This window comes from Embiotoca jacksoni, unplaced genomic scaffold (genome assembly GCF_022577435.1).
Source record: "Embiotoca jacksoni isolate LCO1_2020_lvr unplaced genomic scaffold, fEmbJac1.0.p SCAF_1, whole genome shotgun sequence".
Lineage (NCBI taxonomy): Eukaryota > Metazoa > Chordata > Actinopteri > Embiotocidae > Embiotoca > Embiotoca jacksoni.
In genome coordinates this window covers 12,851,302-12,876,965 of record NW_027185229.1, presented here as the reverse complement: position 1 = coordinate 12,876,965, position 25,664 = coordinate 12,851,302, and the positions used below count along the sequence as shown (strand labels likewise).

Genomic DNA, 25,664 nt, shown 5'->3' with positions numbered 1-25,664 from the left:
TAAATCACCACAGACCAGGAATCCCAATTGAGTTGATCTTTATTCTGGCGAAGGACAGAACACAGTCAATGGTACTCTGGAACACGTATCCTCACAAACTCATCACACTAGAAATATAAACACACTCGTGCCACTACACAGTTCAGTAGTTAGCTAACTTGGTTAACAACGTAGCTTTCATGTCGTTGCTCATAGAACACACACATCGAGGATACGAAACTACAGTTACAGAAGTCCTTGTTCATGTTCAAATTCTTGTAGGTACATATGCATTAACATTGTAAATAAAATACGAACAAAATTGAACAAACTGTGTTATAAACGTGACGTACCGCATTCATATAGAGGTTGAACTGGAAAGAGCGCACGGAGCATCCTTCCCTTAAGGCAGCAACTAATGACTTAAGTGACAGAAAACTATTTCAGAATACACATGCACCACTAGCCAAAAGTTTTGAGAATGACACAAATATTAATTTTCACAAAGTCTGCTGCCTCAGTTTTTAGGATGGCAATTTGCATATAGTCCAGAATGTTATAATGATTGATCAGATGAATTGCAATTAATTGCAAAGTCCCTCTTTGCCATGAAAATGAACTTAATCCCCCCAAAAAACATTTCCACTGCATTTCAGCCCTGCCACAAAAGGACCAGCTGAGCAAGTTAACACAGGCGAGAGTGTTGAGGAGGACAAGGCTGGAGATCACTCTGTCATGCTGATTGAGTTAGAATAACTGAAGCTTTAAAAGGAGGGTAGTACTTGAAATCATTGTTCTTCCTCTGTTAACCATGGTTACCTGCAAGGAAACACGTGCAGTCATCATTGCTTTGCAAAAAAAAAGGGCTTCACAGGCAAGGATATTGCTGCTAGTAAGATTGCACCTAAATCAACCATTTATCGGATCATCAAGAACTTCAAGGAGAGAGGTTCAATTGTTGTGAAGAAGGCTTCAGGGCACCCAAGAAAGCGCCAGGACCATCTCCTAAAGTTGATTCAGCTGCGGGATCGGGGCACCACCAGTGCAGCTTGCTCAGGACCGGCAGCAGGCAGGTGTGAATGCGTCTGCACGCACAGTGAGGCAAAGACATTTGGAGGAAGGCCTGGTGTCAGGAAGGGCAGCAAAGAAGCCACTTCTCTCCAGGAAAAACATCAGGGACAGACTGATATTGTGCAAAAGGTACAGGGATTGGACTGCTGAGGACTGGGGTAAAGTCATTTTCTCTGATGAATCCCCTTTCCGATGTTTGGGGCATCCGGAAAAAAGCTTGTCCGGAGAAGAAAAGGTGAGCGCTACCATCAGTCCTGTGTCATGCCAATAGTAAAGCATCCTGAGACCATTCATGTGTGGGGTTGCTTCTCAGCCAAGGGAGTGGGCTCACTCACAATTTTGCCAAAGAACACAGCCATGAATAAAGAATGGTACCAAAACATCCTCCGAGAGCAACTTCTCCCAACCATCCAAGAACAGTTTGGTGACGAACAATGCCTTTTCCAGCATGATGGAGCACCTTGCCATAAGGCAAAAGTGATAACTAAGTGGCTTGGGAAACAAAACACTGAAATTTTGGGTCCATGGCCAGGAAACTCCCCAGACCTTAATCCCATTGAGAATTTGTGGTCAATCCTCAAGAGGCAGGTGGACAAACAAAAACCCACAAATTCTGACAAACTCCAAGCATTGATTTTGCAAGAATGGGCTGCCATCAGTCAGGATGTGGCCCAGAAGTTAATTGACAGCATGCCAGGGTGAATTGCAGAGGTCTTGGAAAATAAGGGTCAACACTGCAAATATTAACTCTTTGCATAAACTTAATGCAATTGTCAATAAAAGCCTTTGACACTTATGAAATGCTTGTAATTATACTTCAATATACCATAGTACCATCAGACAAAAAGATCTAAAAACACTGAAGCAGCAAACTTTGTGAAAACCAATACTTGTGTCATTCTCAAAACTTTTGGCCAAGGCTGTATATACACCTCTTAATACAGTAGCAAGTGGAAGCATTATTGACCATGTTACAGCTTCCCCTTCTGAATTCCACTTGCCCTCACAAAATAAAATGGGAGACCTGCTAAACCTTGCAATTACTGTAAATGTCCCCAAACATTCCTGTCTTTAAGACCATTCAACACCAGAAAGGGGGAATATAACATAATCCCCTGGCAAACATGCTGATTAAAGATTGGCCCCAATAAATTAGGCCAGCCAGTCGGCCAACTAATATTCACTCTGAAACATAAAATCAACGAGTCGCACCAATACATCCACTGGCCTGAACTCATCACCCAAGAGTATCCGTGTCTGCATTGTTTTGATGAGTCTCTTAACAGGTTTTGCATAACGCCCAAGCCCTTGTCCTGGTACGTCCATCAGTCTCCAGAACCTGCCAGTCAGGAACAAGTTTCGCAGAGTCAGTGATGGCAGAGTTCTAATCGGGCTGTACGGGGTCACAGTCAGGTGGTGGACAGGACCTGAATCACAGTGTGTCTTGTCAGAGTCCATGGTTGCAAAGTCGTTCACGGTTTCCTCCACAGTAGCATCAGTCGTCATGTCAGAATAGACTGTCGACCCATGATCCTCAATTGACCTGCACCCTTCCATGTGGTCTGGTCTCTACTCATCTGACACGTCACTCAGCTCGGACACCCACACACTTGGTCTCTCCTCCGACTAGCACCACATCCACTGGTTTGAGTGCGTCGCTTGATAACACTCCGGCCTCCTGCAGGCGTGATACCTCGGCTTTGCTCAGTGTGCAGGCCATGGACCCACTGTCGACCATTGCTCTGATCTTCATCACGTCATTTACAACAACACATGTAGAATAGATTGTCATTAGAAGTCACTGTCTGAATGTTCTGATAGATTTTCAGATTTTAGATTGCCGTGGCCGGGGCCCAGGATTACTCACTGTCTGTAGTGGGCGCTGCTCCAGCACATGCTCCAGAAAAGAAACGGGCCAAGGGTTCAGATGAACTCGGCGGGGTGTTGGCGATAAAGCAGTCGCACGTTCAATGGCCGACTCTGGTTTAACTGCTGGCGAAGGCGGAGAGGACACCTCCTGCCTCGGAGTGGAGAATGTCACGGGTGGGCGTGAGAGACGTTTGGCTTTGCTCTCCCTCCGATGCTCCTCCAACCTCTCATAGTCAAATGGGTCCTCACCAGTTAGTGGCACAGTCGCAGAGGAATCTGCTAACGGCATGTCAGAGTACACTGTCAGTACTCCAATCAATGTATGAGTCACTGCGTAAGCCAGCGGTTCTCAAACTTTTTCTGTCATGCCCACCTTTGGAAAAAAAACAAATTTCATGCCCCTCTCGTCCCAACAAAATGGTCACAAAATGGGCAAACTTGATCTTTTATTGGACTAAAGTCAGATCATAAACATTCCTTTGTCCTTGCTCTCAGTAATATACGTTGTGCCAATGTGCAAAAAGCAACTTTCACTTCAACAAATCGCTTTTTGTAATATTTGTCCCTAGACTGCTCCATCAATCCATTTTTCAATAATAGAGAAAAATGAAATAAAAACAAAAAAAGGTTTCCAAAGATATCGCCGAGATAGGCCAGTTTCATAAAAAATGGTTCATCTCTCTTCATCCTAAAACACCTGAATCTCTTCTCTGAGCTCAAAAACTCCCGACAACAATTTTTTTACACATGCTGCAAAAAAACAATCCGTGAGCACATTTGTACTATACTGATCATAGCAAAACCACAGTGTAGGCTCGAATTATATCATGATGGTACTTCATCAGGTGCGGGGCGGGTTTGTCTTCGCTGCTCTTTCTCTCCTTCTCGCTCTGTATCGCTGAGTACTTGCGTGTGTCTGTGTCTCTCCTCGGGGCGAGGGTAAATATAAAACCACCTGGCTGCTTTTTGGTTACAACTCATCACTTGTCAGACCTCAAAACTTCTATGCTTATGGCCATTATCAAAGACAAACTCATCGATTTAATTGTAGGACCTGCCGCCGCAGAAACGCAGCTGACAGGCTGGTGACACGCTGCAGTTCAGTCAGGACCACTTTGTCAAAGAAGGCTTTTACTGCATCAACAGTAATTTACATTTGGTGGTATGGTACTGTTCTGGGAACTCCCCGTCCTTCCACGTGCTTACGTGGAGAGCCTGAGATGGGGAGAGCACACTAAGGCAGGGAGAGCAGCGGCAAAAACAGAACAGAGCAGGCATCAATGACAACAGAAATTACTTTGATTAAATCAGACAGTATTAAGGAAGGGCTGGAGTGGTGGCGGGTGGCAAAGTGGCTAGCAGAGGAAGCAGGAAGAGTAGGCAGGCTGAAGCAGCTTTAAATATAGCGCCCTGTTTGAGATTTGCAAATGAGTGCATCAGATAACGGTACATTCAGGCTGTACACAGTCTGATTCACCAGAGCCTGGTTCGGCCCGGGGCATTGGTGGAGGCATTGTGGGTGAAGATCAGGTGTGTGCATGGGAATGTTCATGATTATCCCATAGTGTGGTGGGATTTAGATACATGGGAAAAAAAGCAGAGAGTAAAGGTTGCGGTTAGCTCCCGCCTTAGCACCCCCTAATCTTGAAAACAGATTGGCCGGGGTTTCATAAACTAATGGGGCAGTGTGTGTGTGTGGGGGGGTGCGTTTACAACAGACAGGGTCATGCGATATGTGTGCTGTGCTCAGCGGTGACGCGAGGTTGTCCGACACTGCAGACGGGGAGAGGGAACCAGCGGAGCCTCCCGTGGAGACTCCACCCGGCTCCCGAATTACACTCCATGGAGGATTTTCCACTTGAGCAGTCTCGTGCCTTGCTTTGCAATGTGTAGGCCTGATCATTTGGACTGCTACTTAAATAGCTAACTTTGACCATGTTTTGTTGTATGTGCTAGTTTCTCTCTGTCCACAATTCTGGCTCAAGGTTGTTCATATTTAAGCTCAACACTCAATCAAATTGCACTTCTCCTTTCCGCTCTCCTGAAGCAAAAGGTTGATTTTGGCTGGAATTAATGACTTGGGCTGAGCCACCATGTTTGTTTCCTATTTCCTATTTATTTCTGTCCTCATATCTGACATTTACGATGTTTTTTTTTTCTTCTATGTTTTCTTTTTTAAATTCCCTCACTCAACAAAAGGGGACAGGAATCACAGAATTCCTCTTTGCACAGGCGGTACAAAAGTGGCTCCATGACACTCCAGACCGGGTTGGTGGGGCTGGACGCCAGACACAGGAGTAATGGAAATGCATGAAATCAAACTGAATGAAATTAATAAATATGTTTTTTTTCTTTAAATTACATAGTCATCCATTGTCATTAATATTATATAAAGCCATCTATATAGGGCACAGACATAGATTTCATAACATTTATCCTGGCTGTAGATAAAGCAGGGAAGTATATTATTTTTACAATATTTTGAAGTATTAATAGTAATTTACTATGGTTTAATAACGGTTGAAGTACCACTGAAGTACTGTTGTTGTTTAGTTATGATTTCAATCTTGTTTCAATTTTAACTGAGGGTGCAAAAGTGATTAGGAATCAACGTTAAAGCTCAACGTTGATTCTATTAAATGAATGTTAACAGAATAACGTTGATTTAACACAGTTTCAATGATTGTTTGCTATGTGCGATGCGACTTACGTGTAGGAGTTATTCAACAAAACACGTTGACCTTTATTAACGGCCCCTAATGTTTGACGTGTCAAATCTTTTCAGAAGAGAACTTTCGAGGCTCACTATCTTGTTAACTTGTTAACTTTGCACCACCTACAGTGTGGCAGCAGTACAGTCACTGTTAGTGTTTTTTTTTTTTCAAATCCAGGAAGCATCTCGTTGAAGCGCATTTGCAAGGCATTTTGGGAAACACAGTTTTTCTAACTTTTGAAGAAAACCTTTTGGCCGATTTGCATAAAATTTTATATTCTGGTTCGAGAACATACACCGCATGATCCAAGCAATAATAAGTTCGAGCAAGGGTATAACTTGAAAACGTTTGATGGCGCCACTTCAGGTGTATTTACACAATTTATTTTTATATTGAATCAAAAACTCATTCTTGACAAGTGTGTCCAATTCCATGCAATTTGGGATGCATCTTGAGAAGCTAAAATATATTTTTCAAGATCCAGAAATATCAGCACCAGTAAAATACTGTAAAAAAACAAAAGAAAAAAAACCCTCTCACCTATGTAATGTTATTTCCCATGGCTTGGTTTTGGCATATCTTTCTTTTGAATATCAAAAAGCAGTACAAACGTCTGGCATTTTCGAGGCTGTGAACTGGCCAGAGTCAGCAACAGAGATGCATCTCACAACAAAGTATGTAATATCTACCGACAGTGGAACTGCCTCAATGGAATACAGCCCTTGTTTATTATATTACTTACACCTGTGCCTCCTGCTTTGACCCGTCAAAATGTCTGTTGTGACAGTTGATCTATCGACTGTTTACATTGAATAGACTTGACCTCATTACAATAATCATAAAATATTACAATAAAGACAAATCCTTTGCCAAAATAATTTCCACTCTGGCTGTATATTGAACAGTAGAGGAGATCAAACACATGAACTGGGTTAGTGTAATTTAAAAAAAAAAATATTTATAAAGTAACCTAGAATGAACTGAAAGACCAGTAATCATCCACTTCAGTATATAACATCACGATACCTCTGGCAAATCCTTAAAATAGTATCAGTGGGCTCCCCTGTACCAAATGCAGGTTATCTCAACACGCAAGCTCCCCTCCCCCCCCCTCCCCCCTTTCTCCCTCTTTCTCTCTCTCTTCGGATTGTACCATCGTAGAGAATGAGTGTGAACTTGTGCAACGAAAGCTGAAGATGAATACTTCATCTCTGACCCACATTACGGCGACGCGTCTGGCTCGGTGAGCGCAGCTCTGCCGTGTAACAGCCCGTTCCTCCGCTGCGTGCTCCCCGATGCGGAGGGAGCTTTTAACGGCGCACCTCGCCTCGTCTCCTCATCTTCCTCCTTCCGCCTGGACCCGACTCGCCTCCTCTTTCTCTCTCTCTCTCTCTCTCTCTCTCTCTCTCTCTCTCTCTCCATCTCGCTTCCTGAAGGAGAAGAGGAGGGAGAAGAGGAGGGAGAAGCCTCAGCTACACACGCCGAGAAAAGTGGCGACGAAAACGGGACAAGTAAGTGGCTTGGGAGGGGGACACGAATGGAAACGTAGTCGCTCTTCCTCGTGAAGACAGGACTCCTAGCTCAGCTGTGAAGTAATGCCTGTGCTCAAGCAGGCGGTGTATGCCTTTACGCGTTTACAATATTTAGGCGACACGGTGGAAACTTCGAGAAGTTGCTGTTATCTCCTCTAAACTTGGGCTGTTTGATGAGACTAATGCGGAGCGAAGCTCGTAAGGGCTTTGAGGTTGCCGTAGTCCAATGTTAAAACAGCTGGCACTTTTATTTTTGCCTCGTTGCTCGCTCGTGTTCTCCTTGAAGTACTGTTCATTTCTCACACTAAGCCTTCGTGCTACATCGAGGTCAAGAGATATTGACCAATGTGTGCCAGGGCACCTAAAATCAACCATTACAACTGGTAAAACAACAACAACAACAACAACATCAACTTCCCAGGGGCCTGCTGTTCCAAAACAACAAATGGCAGAGATGAATTAATTACAGAGTAAAATGATACCAAAGGTTTCAATTGATTGATTAGTTTTATTGTTTTGTCATGTTATGCCCAGCTCAAAAAAGGTTAAGACGCCATTAACAACAAAAGACCAGGTTCTGAACAAATAATCCATCCTCGTGTTTTTTTTTCTCCCCCAGTCTTAAGCAAACAAATGAAGCCAACTTAAAAATATTAAAGCTAAACATTAGGCTACTCCGTTCAGTCGTCATTAGTGCATCAGAATTTTTCTGCATCTTGAAATACATTTAATTTATAATTCATCATAGTAAGGAGGAAACAAAATAAAATGTGATTCATTCTTAAATTCTCGTAAATCACATAATTCAACTTGTACTTCTGGATGTTTTTAAATCCACCAACTTCAAGGGCTAAAGGAAGGATTCCTGTTCTTAGCTGTGCAACCAAAGATCTTTTGGTTACTAGGTTTTGGTTACTAGGCTTGATTTGAACACAAGTTTAAAATGTTGGTTCTAAAAGGATATCGCTTGACCATTTGTCTTCAAATTGATCAAGTGACATCCTGTTTTGTGTTTTGTTCTTTTTTTTTAAAATGTATTGCTACACATGTATAATAATTCTGTTTCCTTTAAAAAAAAAAAAAAAAAACAGCATGAAACCGTGCAGCTCATAGAGAGCTCTGCAATTTACTCCAGACAAAACTGTCTTTGTCACTCTTTTTTGGGGATATTTAAAGAAAACGATTCCAAAGTCTTATCATTTTCCCTTACAGATCCAGGAATCCAACGCATATCATCCTGTACAATCAGAGTAAGAGCAAACTTATGAACACCTAAAAAAACAAAACAACGTGCAGCTGTAGTTTGTATAAAGTCAACAATTTTGCAATCTCTAAAAGAAAGAATACCATAAAGTGGCAGTGAACGACACATCACATGATATACCATACCATTTAAGCAGTAATGGGGAGAAAACATACGAAGCAATGGCTAAAAGCTAGTGCTTTAAGGTCCCCCCTTTATACACTTTTGGGGGGGGGGGGGGGGACGACGACACTCTGCTTGTGCGTTTAACTACAGGTCTTACTCATCCTACTCTTACCTTAGATTGCATTTTGTTGCTCTCCTCCAATTACAGTCCTCTAAACTATATACGTTGGTGTAATGTGTCTCTTTCTCCTTTCTTAGTGGTTATCTTTTTGAGACGCATCAGTGTCTTTATTCTTTATGAAATGAGTCACTTACTGTTACTTGTGTCTGCGGACTCATCCAGTCATAAGAAAAACACAAGGACTTTTTGTCATTATGCACAAGAGTACTTGCAATAGCTAATGCATATCTGACAGACCTTTTCCATTAAGGTAGCTTACATAACCTGATGTGTCCGTGTTTAGCTTTCTAAACAAAGGACGCTCCATATCTGTCATGAATTTAACCAGATGACCAAATTTTGAATTGGCCATTTCCTTTTCTGCTATAAAGGAGGCGGTTTTGAGAAGCCCCTTCATTTCCTATGCACACTGCAACCAAGTCACTTCAAAAGCACTAGCCATCCCATTCGTTGCTGATTATGCCTCACGTTTCCTTTTAAAGGCCGCTGTGTGAGAAACGCCATCTGAGCGGCGACTTAAAGTTGACTTTTTTTTTTTAAACATCGGCTGGTGAAAGGCGCACCACCGTACATTTTACAACTTAAGCAGCTCATCTCACAGCTGAGTTCAAGCCGCGGATATATTTTAAACCAGTTAGCCTGAAACTTACCTTTGAACTGCTGCTTCTTAGTAACCTGACAGTTACCTGTCTTGAGTATCCAAAGGATTAACGTAAACATCACTGGATGGTTCAGCATTATGTTTTAGCCAGCGGTTCATGTCGGCATGCTTTAAAATTTACATTATTGAAACGTGTGTGTGTGTGTGTGTGTGTGTGTGTGTGTGTGTGTGTGTGTGTGTGTGTGTATACGCAAGCCACAAATACTACAACAGCAGAGGGTGCTCGTTGCCTTTTAGGTAAGGACACACAGCACGCTAAGTACAGGTCGGAAGTGGGCCGTCTGCTGCAGCGCCCCGGGCCGTCACCTCTCGTTCTGCACTTTTAATGAGCTGAATTTAGCTGAACCTAACGTGACATCGCTGCAGATGAATGCTAGATTTGCGGGAATCTATGAAATTATGCGCAATACCTGCAATGCCGCAGCTAAATTCAGGACCTGTAATACAATATAGATTTGGTTGCAAGTTTTTAGGTACACATGGTGGAAGTCTGTTGTGGTCTAACAGCGTTCTTGTGAAAAATCCCATCTGAAAGTTAGTAGTAACATGGATATAAATGGGGTGGACAAAATATTAAAAACATACTTTTCCCATAGGAATAGCACAAGTTTTACGTTGAATCCTCACTTCACCAAAACAGTCTCAACAAAGAAATATTATAACCTCCACGAGGGTAGAATTTATTCCAGGGTAGATTGTATTAGTCCTGTAAATGACGTTTGAAAGATTTGAGATCATTTTGTCATAGATGACTTATTTTTTTTTTTTTAAAACTCCTTCCCTGTCCCATAAAACGATGATTGATGATGATGGATCTATTGTTACAGCATCATGACAGTGACGACAGCAGATATAAAGACCTTCCGGTCCTTATCTGAAAGGTCACTCACTCAATATTCACCAGGCTTCTCTGTCTTCACTCTGTTTAGGTTCAAGCTCGGCACTGATGCAAAAGAGGGGAAATTACATTCCTTTCTCTTTCCCTGTCTTTTTGCCCACTGGGAGGCAGATTAACACCCAAACAAGCTAAAAGACAAACCCACAGTTATTATGCCTAATATGTTACGCAAATTTACACTAGTATGAAAACAATTGCATACTTACACATACAGCAGACAGGCAACATCATTCACTTGGAGTCCTATTTCTGGGCAACTCAAAATCAAAGACCAATATTCACTTTGTTTTGTCTGATAATGATGTCTGTCTTTAGTTAGCGAGTTGCTAAGATTGTTTGCTGTTAAATAATTTTGTTTTAAATGGAATAGAATTGTTTTGCGCTGTGCGGGGACCACAAACGTTTTATCAGGGATTTTTTTTTTTTTTCTCCTGAAAATAGCGGTTTGCTGCTTCTGGAAATAGGGACAATGTGGCATGCTAATCAAGCACTTGAGATTAATTTAGGTCTTACCATTATTAATATTATTTTTTATAGAATCACTTTTGTCATTGTTGACTAAATAGTAACAGCTGGACAAGGAACTGTTTTAACAAGTGATTAATGCCAAAAAAGAAAAGTAACTAGTTAGTTTTTAATTGACAGATTTCCATACTCAGTGCTTTGGACACATTTTGTTTAAAAAACAGTATTGAGGTTTGATAATCAGCCCAATGACCAAAACAAGGCACTAAAAGAGGCTACAGAAATAACCTTAGTTGGGTGGTATTTGTCACTACAAGACCCCGCTGCCAAAACACAGTGGTTTCAGTCAGTCTTAATTAGAGTCCAAATGATTTTTGGGGCCAATACTGATACCAATATAAGTGAGTAAAAAACTTAAGATGAAGACAAATGGAGAGTATAGATAGACACATTTTTTTGCAATGATCTGTCAATTGTGGTTGTAAGATATTTTACAGTTTATTGTCCCCACTGACATCAGAGAACTGCAACAATAAACTCAGAATTTAGGATTTATAAATAACTCTTTAAAAAAAACACAAAAAGAATAATCTCTAAATTACCCCAAAACATTTTTTTTCTCCATTAAGTTATATAAAAAAAAGTCTTCATATTGATGCATAATGACCAACATACAGTAAATGCTGATTCTGATATGTCTGTGATAGGGCATTATCAGCCACTAAAATTGGCTGGCTGATGTATCGGTTGGGTTCGATTGTTAATGGAGGAATAATACAGCTTTGACCAATTTGTTTGGCTATGTTGAAGTCTGAGGATTACATGGTGTAGTTTAAAGTAACAACTTCTTGACTTCACAGGTAAAAGTTGGGAAATTATCCAGGGTTTCCTGCGTGGGATTCCAACCTAAAGGTATAGTTGTATCATTGTTTTGTTTTAATGTTGAAGAGCCAACAAGAGTTAGATGCTGCTAACGGGGTCGGCATGCTGACAGCATTGACAACGTGAAATATAACTAATTCAAAGCATTTCAATATAAATGAGCAATATAAAGTAAACAGGCCGCTACGTAACTGAACACACGGTGCTCTGCTGTGTGGTGGGAGCAAGGGGCGTGTGTGTTTACAGACATGCTGTGTGGATCTTAAGTCAAACCACACTCCCATGAGTGTGCGTCCACCATAACCTCCCATTCAACTTGCCTAATGAAATACGAAGTGAATAATTTTTTTCCCCCATCAGTACGGTGTCATCTGCTAAAGTCACTCCATCTTTTCCGTTTTCTGGCGGTTCATCTGAAAATAATTATTTAATCAATAATTAGATATTCGTCTTAAAAAAAAAGCGGCGTGTTTGGGGGCGTGTCTGCTTGATTGACAAGCCTGTGGTGCAGTCAGGTCGCTTAGTGTCCTCAGCTTCCCAATTTGATCAAGTCAGATCCACTGCTCGCTCGCTCCTCCTCAGTTTGTCCAATATGGTCAATTCTGGCTTCAAATCGCTCTAAGCACTCGAGATGGCAACAGCCAAAATGGGGAAACTCAGGGCTTTAACAGCAGTTCACAAGCCAATGGGTGATGTCCCTGTTGGTTGCCACTTGCTCTGCTCCCGTGTCTGCCTGTGTTTCTCCAAGATGGTTGGTGCTAAATCGGATCAACCGGAGGGATGCATGGCCTAAACTCTACGCTGAAGTGACTGGATGTTTCACTGTCAATCAACTGGTCCGTAACCCTAACCATGACCTTCACACAACGTAACAATCAATCACAGGCAGGGCGTCCCTCCCATGGATCCAGTCTCGCACCAGCCAACCAACACGCTTCTTGTCGCTGTCCTCATTTACCCTTTAGTTGAGTTACATAAGTTAAAACTGCTAGCTGCTTGCCAGGATTGCATCCGCTATTTTGGATCTCATGTGGGTTTGAACATAAAGATCGCACACAGACGGAGCTTGGTGGTTTCTTTGAGGTGAGCTTTGATTTGTTGTAGGCAAGTTAAGCCATCTTTAGAGTATTAAGGGTGTGCTGACTGCCCATGTAAAATCATGTATTTATCAAACATGCGCACGAGTAAAACTATTAGAAAGTGATATGGTGATTAATTAATTTATTTGCCCAGCCCTAGCAGAGTATTAAAAAAGTTCCACCGCTTTAAAAAATTGTGTAGGCCACTGTTAAGTGGGTGGTCAGAACAAAATTAGTCCTGTGTTTAAACAACATAAGGGGCTGCAAAGATGGGGATGTGTTACCTCAGATACTGGTGGCAATAAAATGTGATGCAGGAGGTGCAGCCAGAGTAAAAGACACATTAGTTTACAGTTTCTCTGGAGAGTAACCACGTCCTTTAGATTGCAACAGCAGCGGGGGAAACATTAGAGATATGACATCTAGAGGTATCCAGGAATGTGTGCTTGCATGTATGTAATGTATCAATAAGCGCTTTTTCACGTTGCGAAATTCAGTCACGTTCAACAAATCTGCATTGTCTTGTCCTCTGCACTGGCACCGCTGGACCAGCTCCGTTCAAATGAGGGCTGCTTGTTTGGACACAGGGCTACTGTCACTATGAAGTACGTTGCTTGTCTCATCTCGATGGGCAACGCAAAGTATGCATTCACGCCTTTTTTGTTGTTGTTGTTGTTATTTTGCAAATGAGCTTTAAGTCAAAGGGCTGTAACTCTGCCCTCAGATGTTACATGAATTCCAAAATGTTATGCTTCTATGTATTTAAATGGAGAAATGTAAACAATGCACCTCCCAATATATTGTGTAATCAATAAAGAAAGATTAAAAAAGGGGGCCCATGGGTAGACCTGATGTTATGAACTATAGTGTAAAATTAGGACACAACTTGTGCTTAACTAAAAAACATAAACTATCTTAAGTGACAACAGGCGGTATGCTGTAAGGTTTCAATTATTGTTCTATTATTGTTACGTTCTACAAGTTTTTGGTGACGCGGTAATATACTGTATAGCCATTAGTATTACGGCAAACTTTCGACAGGTGGTAAATATTCTGAAGTGATACAAGGTGATATTTGAAACAGCTGTTTATTGTATTTATTCCTGATGGCTTATTTGCAGAAGGCAATCAACTGAAGCAGTTTTCTGTTAGTGATAAAGACATTACGGATAATGTAATGTTTTGGAGCAGTGACTACTTTTCACGTTTGCACAGAGAGTTTCAATGGAGGCGGGGAGGCCTTGTGCAGCTAAAACTAATGCATGGCTTATACATTTTGTTTGCTTGACAGGTCCAAAAATGGATCAGCTGCCGTAAAAACTCTGCACTTGCACACGGTTAGTGTTTATCTTCCGCTGTTAAACAAGATGCATGCAATTAATACACTGGAGGTGAGCAGTCTGCCTGGTCACTTTGTGTCAGTCAGATGGAAACCAGCTTGCTCATTGTGTTAAGATCCGGAATACACTGTCCAGACCTCCTGCTGTTTTGAAATCCATACACGCAGGAGGTGAAACACATACTGTGTGTGTGCTATAGATTCTTGAAAACACACCTCTAAAACCAACTCACTCTGTATGGAAGTGTAGCCTGAGCAAAATACCCTCAATAAGCACAAATGTTCTCACTCTGAAAGTCAACCAACCGAATCTTTAGAGGCTAGAAGTACTGCCAACACACACACACACACACACACACGCACGCACGCACGCACACACACACACACACACACACACACACACACACACACACACACGCACACACAGAATCAAACACATAAAAGCATGGTGCAGTAAAGGAACCGATAGGGAGTTAATTCCATTTCTGCTGACAGTAGATAGGTTTTACTATTCTCTCTCACATAGTAATTACTTATAAGGCCACAGGGATTAATATGTCCCCAACTCCCCTCTGTAATAGAGCTTGTGCTCCATATAACCCTTTAGCTTTCCCTACCCAGACTCCCATCACCCCCCTTATTAAGTCGTCCCTCCCCCCTATTATCCCTCCATGTGATATCCTTCATCAATTAACTTAGCCCATTTCTCCCACTCCTCACTCTTACTCCTCCCTCCTCTTTCTACCGCTTCTCAATCTTTAGTGTCTTTCCTCTGAGCTTCTCCTTTGCTCTTTTCACCACTCAAGCCTTTCACAGCACCGCCACATAGGATCAGCTCTCTCTAATTTGACTCCTACACAGCAGCCAGTGAAAGGGAGCAGAACGACTATGTCCTGAATATGAGAGTGTTTAAGGCGAAAGGGTGGGGGTGGTGGGGTGGGGTGGGGGGTGGGGGGGGGTGAGGGGGCACGCTTCAGGGACACAATTTAGTACAGTGGTAATTTAATATACATTGACCTTACGTGACCAGGCATGTTCTTGGGTGCAGGCATGTCATCTCCAAGCATACAACAAGCTTCATTTTCTCAGCCCTTGCTAATGTTTGCCATTTCCTGAGAGCCTGCATCTATTTCTGTCTAGTCTCCATGGCTCGGTGCAGCAGCATCTTTTGATTAGCCTCTCCAGCTTCAACTGAATCCAACTCTCAGATGAAAACTATTTTTGTGCATCTGAGCATCAAAGAGCAAAGTGTGTGGTGTTGTGTTGATGTGTTTGCGATGGTATAACCTATATGGCGTGTAGTTAGTTTTGAAAAAGCTGGGTAAACTCTGACCTCCAGTCAGTGAACATCATGAGGACCTTCATCAGTAATCCCATCAAAGGCCATTTACATGTTTCTGAAGCATCTTTTGAGTTGAGTGTCTTTATATCTGAATTATTCATTAAAAAAAACTCATTCTTGAAGTGCTAGTTGCTTCAGTGCAAGTAGATGTAAATATAAAAAACTATCCACTTGCATTTGGCAGCGTGTTCTTGTCTTTCTTAGCAGATGGATTTTTACTTTGTTTACATGGTGATGGTTGAGTTGTCCTCACTTGAGATGAGTATGGATAAATGATACAGGTAAACTTCAACGTCCTCCTGGATCTATCTCCAGTCGTGCAATGACTGCTGTTTGATGACCTTTGACCCCCTTTCAGAGTGTCCCACTGTCCTTGAGTGGAAGGAGGGTAAGGGGGGGGGGGGGGGGGGGGGTGTTGTCTAGCCAATTAAAAAATTCCTTACAAGATCAAAAGACTGTTTTTTTTGTAAGGAATGTCAAGCTGAGGCAATGTCCATTATTGGATTCTTGTGCTCCACAGTTGAACATGTTTTACAAGACATCAGAAAACAGGCTCTACACTTCCCAGCAGTTTGCCCTCGGGTTGCAGCGGAATACCGATATCACCGGTATCACCGGTATCATTCAACTTGTCTGATGAAATCCGAAGTCAATCAATTTTTTCCACTAGTCCTTTTGGTGTTGTTAGCTAAAGTCACTCCTTCTTATGAGTTTTCTGGTAGTTTATCTAAAAATAATCCTGCTATTAATGAGAAAATGATCCTCAAAAAGCCCTGTTTTTGGGGGTTGTGTCTGTTTGATTGACAGGCCTGTGGTGCAGTCAGGTTTCTGCTGCCGGAGGCCGTGGCGTAGTATGGTCAGGTTTCCACTGTGATCGAGTAAGATCCACCACTTGGCCCCTCTCAGCTTGTCCAAATATGCTCACTGTTGACACCCACTGTCTGGGTGTGACAAGTCTGTTTGGAGGAGCTTACTTAACCCTGCAAGGTATATGCTTAGCTTATGATTATAAATCACAAAAGTCCATAATTTTTTTCCTTGTATTTTAATGGATTACTTCATGAAAATCAGGAAAATACAATAGTGTTTAGGTTGAATGTGGCAGAATGTGGTCTAAACACAATTTACACGATCTAGTTTAATTTATTGTTGGTGTTGCTGGTAACGGCACTGGTGTTTTTTTAAAAAATTTTTTAATTATTATTATATTATTTATGTTAATGAGTTTTGATAACAATTTTTTTCAAAAAAGTTTCTTTTTAATTTTTAGAGAAATGTATTGGCAAAAGTGCTTAAAGGTCCCATATTTTACACTTTGCTTGTGTTTTATTTGCAGTTTCGATATCCATAATACAATCCTATTTCCCAAAAAGTTGGGACTATGTGTAAAATGTAAATAAAAACAGAATGCAATAATTTACAAATTACGTAAACCCATATTTAATTGAAAATAAACCAAAGATAAATGTTATTGTTTTATGAAAAATATATGTTCATTTTAAATTTGTGCCTGCAACATGTCTCAATTTAAAGTACATTCTCTTCCGATTGGCTGACTCTTCTCAGAGTGACGCACGCTCAGGCCAACCACAAGTTTAATTTGGTCTTGTAACTTGCTGGCCCTGGGATGGAATGACCGCTGGGTGTTTTTGTTGACATAAAAGGTTGGAGAGCTTCATACTAAGAACAGCAAATTGACAAAAGTCCAAACGACGTTTAAATGGTACAGTTTCTGAATACAGGCTGTGTGTTTTGACACTTTCTCAGTCATTTTAAAGCACCTAAACCTGCTTTATAATCAACAAAGAATCTGAATTTATATTCAGCCTTTAACACGTGAATGTGGGTTTACATTTGGGGTGCCAGTGCAGTAATGGTGACTACCCTTTCTGTTTTGCACCACCCAAAGCAAGATGGGAACTGTGGACAAATTCTTTCCAAATTGAGTAAAAGGAAAAAAAAAATCTAACTCAGTAGATTTTGTGACATTACTTAAGTCACCAAATGTCAGATCAGCATGGTTCTCAGATCCAGAGAAAACATTCATTTTCCTCATCCATTAATATAAACATAATGTCTGAGCTGAATTCCTGTTGATGACCTGTACACATTTCACTATTGTTGCTATTGTTTAGAATATATATATTTTTTTTCATAAAAAACAAAACAGTTGTTGACGTATCGTGCCACTAAATTAGTATTTCTGAGGAGCTGAGCTTATACTGTAAATAGTAATGTGTGGCTTGCCCAACTGATCTGTAAATGACTAATCATCACTCAGCCTAAGGATGCTAAATACAGGTGGTGGATTCAGAGGGCTGCATATGATGTCACACTCTCAGATGGCATGTGTGAAAAACGTCCATTTATGCAACTTTGATAGACTGTCCTTACATACAGTTACTTGTTGATTATACATGAAGTTCACCACAGAGGGATTTATGTTGGCTTAAACATTAACGATCGGTTGTCATCTCCCTCCATCACAATACAACTTCTTTTTCTACTCTGATGGATGCTCAGCCTGTTCAGCTTCAATGAACTGAGAGAGTTACACAAAAGTCACAGCAGGGGAAAGAAGTAGGCGCTCTATTCTCCACTTTAACATGACAGCACACTGGAGTTGCTACAGCGACAGTGTTTATACATTTACAGCATCTGCCAGCAGAACAAACAGACGTGTGCCCAAACACACTTAAATAAAAGACAGACAAAAAGGCATGAGGATGGGGTGGTGGGGTGGAGTACAGAGTTATCCTCTGGCAGACAAGAAGAACACCAACTGCTCCACAACAGCCTCAGCCAGCAATCAGCCACAACTAATTTTGTCTGAGCTCTCTCATTATAGGACCTGGAGTTTATGCTGCCAGATTTAGTCCGCTAATTCACTTCATCAGAACCAATAGAGACAGAGAAACAGCTGGGCTCGAGCATTTTGCCATGTCAGTCTTGTGTAAAATATGTAAATGACAACATTCACAGACAGGTGGCCAACAACAGCAGCAGCAGCAGCGTACAAAGAAGCTCTGGTGACAGAATCAGGTAATATTGCTTCTCCTGAGGTTGTGGCAACATGTTTACGCCGCATTGTTTTTACTCACCACAGAGTCTCTTTGTCTTTTGAGGGCGTTATATTAATGATAGCTCACGGCGTGCTTATGTGCACACAGTGCAGTGTTCCCCTTGGCTGACAGCCTTGGGAAAGCGGGATGGGTCGTCACCCCAGCCAAAGGAGAAAAAAAGATCATCACGACTGGGCTACATGTCGGGGGGGGGGGGGGGGGGGTACATCTGTGGCATGCTTACTACTTTCTGTAGATACATGTAGGGTGTGTTTTATAAATGCTGGTCTGGTTAGTTAGTCAGTCCGGTCTGGTTTTCAGCAACTTGAGGTCGAGGTTTGTCCATTGACAGCTTCACTTTAGGCTTCTACTGCGCGTAAAAAAGAAACTACACTGCAGTGTAGTTGATCAACTCGAGTAACGTTCACCTGCGTCCACCTTCTGCACGGCTGCGCTGCGTGTCTGTGTGAGCTGAGGCACAGCACACCGCCCCTTCATGAAACACGCAGCAGAGCAGATAAACAGACAAATAAGCGCAACTGTCAGTGCCAGAAAAATGCAACTCTCATACTGAGTTGAAATGAAACGGTTGCACAGGAAATAAGAACATAAAGAGTAGTTACTGTACAAAACTGCGGTTCTACGAGTACGTTCGTTTTGGTGTTTTTTTTTTCTCCCGGGGAGGGCGGTAGGTCCCTGCAATGGAGATATGATGAGCACAGAGAGCAGCCCTTCGCTCTCTCTCTCTAGAGGCTGAGGGATTCGTCTCTCCTACTCGCCTATTGATCCAGAGGTCAGCTTCGACTCAGTGGAGAGTGTTGGTTGAGCGACTCTCTGTAGCCCACAAACCCTCAGATTTGTGCTTTATGCCCCGCTCCGTTACCACAGCCCATTTTCCTAATCCTGTATGGACCATTAGATCAGCTGGCGCTGGGCAGTCAGGTAACCGTCGGTTTATCTTCAGGCAGACTGGTGGCAGGATGTCTGCAGCTGTGGCTGTGAACAAGGTGGTGATTCAGCTGGCTCAGCTGTTGATTTGTAAGCCAGAGAGGCTAAATTTACCCACGCTGGAATGTGCCGTATATTCACGTAGTGAAGAAGAGCTCTTGCATCTCGAGCTATTGTGGCTAAGAGGCAGTTTACATGTCATGTACTGCACACTTTTTTGGGCTAAACAAAGTAGACAAAAGGGCCTGCTGTCCCGAAAATCCGATCCAAAAGCAATTCACAAGTTTCTCTTTTGCTTTGGCTCCATCCTCAGCGCTCACCTTTTTTTTTTTATGGGTTTTTGCACTGCGCTCCCCAGACATCACTTGTCAGTGAAACAATGTGGGTAGTACTTCTTTCTACTATTTCTTTGCATTTTCTTTAGGTGAGCTCTTGAGCTTCTTTATTCGTCTTTACCGTGTCAGTTCAGCTACTGTAGCTCTCACTGCCAGTTCTTTCCTCTGTTCATTCCAAAGGAGTCAGAAACATAAACCAAATCCTTGGACTAAAGCTTGATGTGCAGAAGCTGTTAAATATTGACTATTGAAGTGCTGCAGTTGAAAGACATGGGATATGTTGCATTGATGACTTCATCAAGCTGCCAAAGTGAGAACCCGGCGTCTGTTAATGCATGTACATCTTCCTTATGGCTTCATCCAGGCATGACAGGGAATTTACAGCCTGTGCACCCTGTGTGTGAGAGGGAGCAGAGCAATGCTCTGTGCTGGATGTTCTTCTTCAGTGATTAATATGCAAAATTATTTTGCTGTTGAAGCACCATGAGGGACACTCCTGCTTGTCACAACAATTCCCAAACTTAGTTATCGCATGAATTTAAATTATGCTGCTTTATAAGATTTATATAATCAGACAGTTGAACAGCATAACATTAAAAGATGGTAATTGCAAAAATTTTGTATGTGAAGTATTTTGCTTTGGCCTTGTCTTGGCTGCTAATGTGATTGAAAGTTTGAGAAAGGAAGCTGTGCTGGTACAAGGGTAGTGTTTTCAATAATGATAACGAGCCAGTAGACTTACTGCATAGCTGGACCTCCCCTTCGTATGACGCAGCCATTCATTATTGTTGTGGAAACACCTGTGCTCTTCTTGTTTAGAAGTGTCAAAAAGTCTTTGTCTTTTGTTGACCAAGTTGAGTTTCCAGGTTGCGTGCGGATCCATGATAGTATATTTTTGTAATCAGCTACACTGTGAAAACACAAGCATGACCTACATGCATTTTTTATTTAATCCTGCATCTCTTTAGCTCTTTGGAGAACAGGTGAGCTAAATGCAGCTCCTTAACAGGCTATCCCTGAGCTGCATCAGTGAAGAAAGGAAAGCAATGAGATATAGTTTTTTACATAATAGTGTTCCAGATTATTTACTCACATGCCTGCATTGATAAACAGGAATGGTATATGGTCTGCACTTGTATAGCGCTTTATCACCTTTATGGTCTCAAAGTGCTCTGATGTGTTTTTTTCCATTCACCCATTCACACACTAATGAGACTGAGCTGTCATGCAAGGTGCCCGCCATCAGGAGTACATTCACACACCGATGGTACACCATTGGAGGCAACTTGGGGTTCAGTGTCTTGCCCAAGGATGCTTCTGCATGTGGACAGGAGGAAGAGGAGCTGGAGATTGAACCACCAACCTTCTAATTAGTGGGCAACCCACTCTACCATCTGAGCCACAGGCGCCCCCAAACTGCTGTGTCATCAATTTCCTTTATATCCTGACATTTTTTTGATCCCGACGTTAAACAGATCTTTATCGATACCAGTTTGTTGCAATGAAGCAACTGGCCTGTGCTGAACTTTACCAGGTAACGCTTGTCTGCCAAAACAGAGGTGATTGTATCATACTGTGGATGGGGGAACTTCTCGTGATCAAATTCAGCATGGTTAAATCCAAGCTGGTGGGAAAAATTGTTAGTGTAATAAAGCTTTGCAAGCATTTTTATACACCTCCACACACATATCCATATCGAGTATACAAACACACATGCGTGACCTGAGGTCAGCTACAGACTTGCAGCACAGATTGCTATTTGAATACTGCAAACTAATTAAATACAAGTCAATAAATGATCCGTTGCCGAACTGGCTGCACCCACAGAAGGAGAGAGAGAGCACCCAGATGGTCAGTTGTAGACCAGAATAAAGCACACCGGCCGTTTTATCTGACCTCCAAAACATTATAACTAGGCAACAGTGCTAAAAACAACCTGATGTGGGATGTTATTAAAGCCCTTTCCCAAATCACAGCCCAACCTGAAAAAAAATATTTGAAAGGAGGATTAAGGGAGATATTGGTGCTTTTTAAAACACTCAAACGGCAGGTTAAAGATCGCAGCTCTATTCCAAGCTGTAATGCGGTTGTTGATGCGGAAGCCAAGACGATGGCCATTTTCATCCTTAACTTCAAACTCTTTGTATTTTTGAACAGCACGCATGCAGTTTTTTTGTTTGTCCTTTTACATGATTTTCCCTTGGATATAATCCTGGAAAAACAAGTTGAAACGAACATGTTCATGCAGATCAAAGGAGCAGTGTATTATTGGCACCTGTTTAGTCATCCAATTGGGTTTTCACATATTGTGAATACATAAAATCACAAATAAAGGAAACACCCTTTAAAACAAACTCTAATTTGGTGGTAGTATATTCATAGACCTTTTCAAAATAATCTCAAAAACGGATTCACAAGCGACAGATTACAAAAATCTAAATTGAACCAGCAGAGGTTGAAAAATATTAACTTTGAGAACAATTTTCTTGACAAACAAGCCAAAGAGTGCAAATTGCTGGCAAACACTTTTTTGTTTTGAAATAATTCAAAATCAATATTTTGGCTGTGGGCTGGAAATGGTATTATTACATAAGAAACTTTATTGTCATTGCACGGCTGTGCAAGACCACAGCCAAGTGAAATTATGAAGGGATTCCTTCATAACCGAAACAATAAAGTCAAAATAGACAGAATGACTGGTGGTCACGACTGTGGTGGTTGGGGTGGACTGTCCTCGTCGGATGGTGCAGGTCTAAGATTGACTGCTAGCTATTCCTTAGCATCCCTACTACTTTCATTACATATAGGTAGGGTGCATAAAATGCTGATATTCTGCTCTGGTTTTCAGTACTGAGGTCGAGGTTTGTCCATTAATATCTTACCCCCCTCCCCCCCCCCCTCCCTCCCGCCCCCCCAACACTGGACTATCATCTGGATTGGTATGTATGTGGATCTGTGACGTCAGTCGGTCATCCGATGAGTCAGTTATGCCAGTATCGGCACCCGATATTGGATCAGATTTGTTCCAACTCCACTTTCTGCTATAAATATGTCGTCTCAAAGCTCATGTTAACATCGTGCTAATCACACACCCCATGCAATTTGATGCATCTAACTGTGATTACATAGATAGTTTTAGAAAATTCCAGACCTCAGACATAACAACTCTGAAAATAGATAAGAAAAAATGTCTGTCTTTCCAGATCATAGTGTGTGATCACGTCAGATTTAATTGTTCAGGCATCATGTATCTATTTTAATCGATCGCTGTGGTAACAACCCAGATACATGCATATGCTTTGCTGAGGTTGTGATTTTTCAATACAGAATGAAACAACAAGCTGCTGCCTATATGGAAATGTGTCCTCTTTGTCTGTGCTCTAGCAGAATTATTTCACAATGGAAGTGTTACAGTAAAACAGACATCGGTGACAGAGGAGACTGATGTGCTGTATTTAGCTACATGTGAGGGGTAGTTATAATGACTAAATGCTCTCTGGATGCCAACGTTACTGTTTTTATGATGCATGGAGATTTAGTAACCAGGCTTTTACATCTAACCTTTCAGTTTCGGTTAAAACAAACTCTGGTGCGCTTGCTTTAAAGTCTGTTCTGTGTGAACTTGGTGCATAATCTGTCGATCAAACCCTGGTGTGGACCAAAATCGGCAGAGAAGCAGAGACCCTTCACTTCCGAACGGACTTAGGTATGGTTGGTTTTTGTTGTGAAGGCAAATGGAACAACCACCGGGTCTTATAATAGTAGTGTAACATATTTCTGTTGCCTTAGTTAATGTTACTCTTAGCAAATAGTGTTACTCTTACCACATAGACACACACAACCGCTTAGATGCTGGTAAACGTGTTTATTTTTAAGGACACACACAATCCCTCAAGGTCCAATGTTCTCTCCAGCCCTGCCCTCGAACACACATCAAGTCCTTCTGCAGCCACCCTGCTGCTCTGCGTCCCCAGGTGAAAGAGAGCTGTCCGGCGTGCTACAGCTGTCAGGATCCCTGTCTGACCCTAGTGTGTCTCCCTCTATTTTGTTCCCAATCACCTTTCTTCATGTGTGCTGTCATTCCCCTGTATGTTTGTTATTGTTTTCCCATGTGTTCTGTGTCCTCCTCTCCCCCGCCTCCAGTCACCTCCCATGGCCACACCTCTCACCGGTCTGAACAGCTGCCACCACTCCCACTGATCACCACCTGCAGGTTGCTCATTTCATTAATCACTTCCCTGGACTATATCAACCCTGGCCCTGCAGTCATTAGGTGTTGGTCCATACTGCCAGTTAGAGCCTGTCATCCACAACCTGTCACCAGTGCTACCAGCCGCCCGTACCCGTTCCCGTACCCGTTCCCATACCCGTTCCTGTTCCTGTTCCCGTTCCGTTCTGTGCTGGCGACGTGTCGTGGACCTCACTCATTCCATCCTGCCTGCGACCCTGTCACGCCAGTATCCAGTCTGCTGCCACCTGGTGTCGGACCGCGGGAAACCATGCCAGTGGCTCCAGTCTGCTGCCTGCCTGCCTTCCTGCCAGCCTGACTGCCGTATCTACGGGCTTGTCTACGGCTCTCAGACATTGCCCGGACCAGAGCTCTGTGCGCGTTCGCACCAGCTGGCTTCGCCCCCCGGTGACAGTTTGGTAGAGTTTCCCTCCCGACTCGAGGAAGAGGAAAGAGAGCGGGTGAAAAGACTTTAGGCATGTGACCACCTGTGTACAAAATAAAGACTGTTTTTGAGCTTTGACCTGAGTCTGTGTCTGCATTTGGGTCCAGGCCAACTCCACCTCACAACAACAGCTGGTATATGTCTAGAGAGAGCAATTAGTAACACCAAACACCTGCACTAATGAACTTCCTCCCTGGCACCATTCCCTGAACCACTCCAATCAGTCCTTCCTGCAGCTGACCCACTACCACATACCCCCACCGCCCAATTTAGACCCGGGAGGCATCCGGCCTAACCTACTCCCCCTCCGCCCGACAGTGGGAGAGGAAGTCAGCCATGGTCACCCGGCCCACGGCCTATGGACCACCTTGAATTTAAAAGGCTATAAAACCAGATACCAACAACTTATCCGAATGTTGGTATCCTTCATTTGGTGGAACCAGTGGAGCAGACCATGGTCCGAACAGAGGGTGTACGGGCGTCCCAGGAGGTAGTAGCACAGGTAGTCGACTGCCCACTGGATGGCCAGGCACTCCTTCTCTACCGTGCTGTACCTGGCCTCCCCTCTCCCTAGGTTTTTGGCTTATGTACAGAACCGGGCGGTCAACCCCCCCGTACCTGCTGTTACAAAATGGCCCCCAGCCCTCTGTTCGATGCGTCAGTCTGCAGGATAAAGGTAAGAGAGAAGTTAGGTGTGTGGAGGAGTGGCTCCCCACACAGAGCCTGTTTCACCCCCTCAAACGGCAACTGGCACTGCTCCATCCACTGGATCGAATCTGAGGCCCCTTTTCGGGTCAGGTCGGTCAAGGGGCAGGTCAGAATAGCGAAGCTCGGCATGAACAATCGGTAATAACCTGCCAGCAAGAAAAAAACATCTCACTTCTTTTTTGGTCTTGGGCCTGTGATAGCAGCAGTCTTGTCCACTTGAGGGTACACCTGCCCGCCACCCAAGTGGTATCCCAAATAGCGTACCTCCCTCCATCCAACCGCTAACTTCTTTGGGTTGGCGGTGAGCCCAGCCCGTCTCAGGGACTCCAGCACCTCACCCACTCATTGCACATGCTCCCGCATAACATCATCCAGGTAGGCGGTGCAACTTGGATCCCAACTCTCTCGGATACCACGGACACCAGAAAAACAGACTCAGCCTCTCTCCATGCTTTCAGGAGGTTGAGTTGGTAGATCTGTGTAGTTCCGCCCCTGTCAGAATGCAGCACCTAATAGTCGAAGTCCCCCACTCGCCGTGTGACCACAAAGGGCCCTTG

The 25,664-nt window shown here is 42.8% G+C and overlaps 1 protein-coding gene across 4 annotated transcripts in view; it reads left to right on the top strand.

The window, feature by feature from the left end:
• The first annotated feature begins 6,809 nt into the window (after positions 1-6,809).
• klhdc8a (kelch domain containing 8A) overlaps positions 6,810-25,664 on the top strand; it is a 45,749-nt gene continuing 26,894 nt past the window's right edge. The window contains exons 1-3 of one of the 4 annotated variants that reach the window (XM_069171678.1): positions 6,810-7,144; positions 11,600-11,651; positions 13,992-14,037. The gene's annotated coding sequence lies outside the window, so the exon portion shown is untranslated. The remainder of the gene's footprint in view (positions 7,145-11,599; positions 11,652-13,991; positions 14,038-25,664) is intronic. The other 3 variants (XM_069171766.1, XM_069171517.1, XM_069171591.1) reach the window with 3 other exon arrangements.